We start from the raw sequence: 3,030 nt of genomic DNA, 5'->3' as shown, positions 1-3,030 counted from the left end.
CTCCGCGCGGGCCGGAGTGGGGATCCTGGCTCAGGCAGGCAGGTGCCCGAGCGCAGGGCCCGGCCGCTGGAGGCTGGTGGAGGGGTCCGAACCGAGAAGGGATTGCGGCCCGGAACGCCCCTGGGGATTCTGGAGAGGACCTGGGGTTGTGGGCACTGCTGGAAGGGGTAGGACCGGGGGTCGGAGCCCCTAACAGGGCCTGCTCGGAGCCCGCGTGGGTCCGTCCTGCCTCTGGACTTTCTCAGTGAGCTCGGGAGCCCGCCGGCCTCCGCTGCCGGCCTCTGAGTGCCTCGAGTGCCGCTGGCGGGATGCCTTGCACTTACGTCCGCCTCCCGTCAGCGCTGCGGGGAGAAACGGGGGTCGGCCTGGCCTCAGCCAGTCTCTGTCTCTCCCTTGGGAATTCTCCTCTGTCGCTTTTTCTCCTCATCCCCTCACCATCATCCTTTCCACCCACTTCTTACTGTTCTGAATCTTCAGGTCAAGAAGTTTGTTCATTCATTCAGAAAATACTTCTTGAGCTCCTACTATGTGTCAGGCACTAAGTGCTTGTGATAGACATCAGTGAACAAGACAGAGATCTCTGCTCTCCTGGAACGTATTTGAGGGGGAGAGGAGAAACAGGGTGAATTAGAGATATTTAAGTAAATTATACTGTGTAGTAGGAGGCGATAAATATCGTGGTAAAGGAAAGAAATCTTTTTCCTCCGCGCAAAGGTGGCATTTGAGCCGAGACTTGAAGATGTGAGGGGTCTGAGAGAAGAGTCGTCCAGGTAGAGAGAACAGCCCCCGGGAAGGTCGTGAGGTGGGAGTGTGTCTGAAGGGTTGGCGGAGCGTCAAGGAAGCCAGCATGGCAGAGGCCCATGGACAAGGGGGACAGTCGTAGGAGAGGAGGTTAGAGAGATCAGAACTTGTAGGCCTTGCTCGGGGCATCTTGAGTAATAGTTCTTAATCCAAATGCCCAATGAGATGCCTTCTCATTTTGGATCTGTGAAGGTTTTTTTCTGCCCTTCTCTCCGGCAGAAGTGCAGAAGCACCGCCAAATTTGTTGCAGATGTCTTCCCACCTCTGTAATGCAGAAGCACATGGGCTGTGGATGAGAGATCTGATCAGGGACTGCTTCTGTAAGACCACCTGGGGCCTGAGGCATTTGCATATGTATCTTTAAATTCAAGATATGTGTGTTTTCTCCAGGGTAGAGTGCTCTTAAAATGGGTCTTATTTTTAGTCCTAGTTGTAAAATACAAACCATTTCCTCTGTTAGCACTTGACGTGGAGTCAGGGTCATCTTATAGTTTCAGCAGGCTTCCCTTGTAGTATCACATGTAGGTAATATGGTCAGTTTCTCTCTGTGTCTTTTTAAAACACTTAAAATTTAAAAAATTTTTTGTGGGTATAGTAGGTGTATATATTTAATGGGATACATGAAATATTTGGGCTGGGCGTGGTGGCTGACACCTGTAATCCCAGCACTTTGGATGGCTGAAGTGTGTGGATCACCTGAGGTCAGAAGTTCGAGAGCAGCCTGGCCAACATGGTGAAACCCCGAAATTAGCCAGGCGTGGTGGTGCACACCTGTAATCCCAGCCACCCGGGAGGCTGAGGCAGGAGAATCGCCTGAACGCAGGAGGCAGAGGTTGCAGTGAGCTGAGATCACGCCACTGCACTACAGCTTGGGCGACAGAGCAAGACTCCATCTCAAAAAAAAAAAAAGAAATCTTTGGATATGGGCATACAGTGCATGAATGGAGTATCCATCACTGCAAGCATTTATCCTTCCTTTGTGTTACACACTATCCAATTATACTCTTTATTATAAAATATACAATAAATTATTGTTGACTGTAGTCACCCTGTTGTGCTGTCACTTACTAGATCTTATTCTAACTGTTTTTTTGTACCCGTTAAACATCCCCACTTTCCTTTCCCCTTCCTAGCTTTTGGTAACCATCGTTCTACTATCTCCGTGAGTTCAGTTGTTTTAATTTTTAGCTCCCACAAATAAGTGAGGACATGCAAAGTTTGTCTTTCTCTGCCTGAGGTAGTTCACTTAACATAATGACCTCCGTTTCTATTCATTATTGCAAATGACAGGATCTTATTCTTTTTTATGGCTGAATAGTACTCCCTTGTGTATATGTACCACATTTTCTTCATCTATTCATTTGTTGATGATGGACTCTTCGGTTGCTTCCAAATCTTGGCTATGGTGAATAGTGTTGTAATAAACATGGGAGTGCAGATTTCTCTTCCATATACTGATTTCCTTTCTTTCTTTCTTCCTTCCTTTTTTAGAGACGGGATCTTGCTTTGTTGCTTAGGTTGAAGTACAGTGGCATGCTCACAGCTCACTGTAGCCTCCACCTCCTGTACTCAAGCGATTTTCCCAGGTAGCTGGGACTACAGGTGCATGCCAGAGCACCTGGCTGATTTTAAAATTTTTAGTAGAGGTAATGTCTTGCTGTCTTGCCCAGGCTGCTCTCAAACTCCTGGGCTCAAGCAATCCTGCCTCAGCCTCCCAAAGTGCTGGGATTGTAGGCGTAAGCCACCGCGCCTGGCCCTGATTTCCTGTCTTTTGGGTGTATACCTAGCAGTGGGCTTACCAGATCATATGGTAGCTGTATTTTTAGTTTTTGAGGAACCTCTGTACTGTTCTCCACAGTGATTGTATTGATTTACGTTCCTACCGACAGTGTATGAGGGAGGGTTCCCTTCTCTCCACATCCTTACCAGCTTTCGTTATTGTTTATCTTTTGGATATAAGCCATTTTAACTGGAATAAAATGATATCTCATAATTTTTTTTTAACATTTAAAGATTTGTTAAAAATATGAAGTGCTTCATGAATTTGCATGTCATCCTTGCACAGGGGCCATGCTAATCTTCTCTGTGTCCTTCCAATTTTAGTATATGTGATGCCGAAGTGAGTACTCATTGTCATTTTGGTTTGCTTTTCTCTGGTGATCAATGATGTTAAGCATATTTTCATATACCTTTTTTTGCCATTTGTATATCTTTTTTTTTTTTTTGCGT

The sequence above is a fragment of the Colobus angolensis genome, unplaced genomic scaffold, assembly GCF_000951035.1.
Source record: "Colobus angolensis palliatus isolate OR3802 unplaced genomic scaffold, Cang.pa_1.0 Scaffold341, whole genome shotgun sequence".
In the NCBI taxonomy this organism is placed as follows: domain Eukaryota; kingdom Metazoa; phylum Chordata; class Mammalia; order Primates; family Cercopithecidae; genus Colobus; species Colobus angolensis.
The sequence above is the reverse complement of the archived record's forward strand: the minus strand, read 5'-3'. Positions refer to the sequence as shown.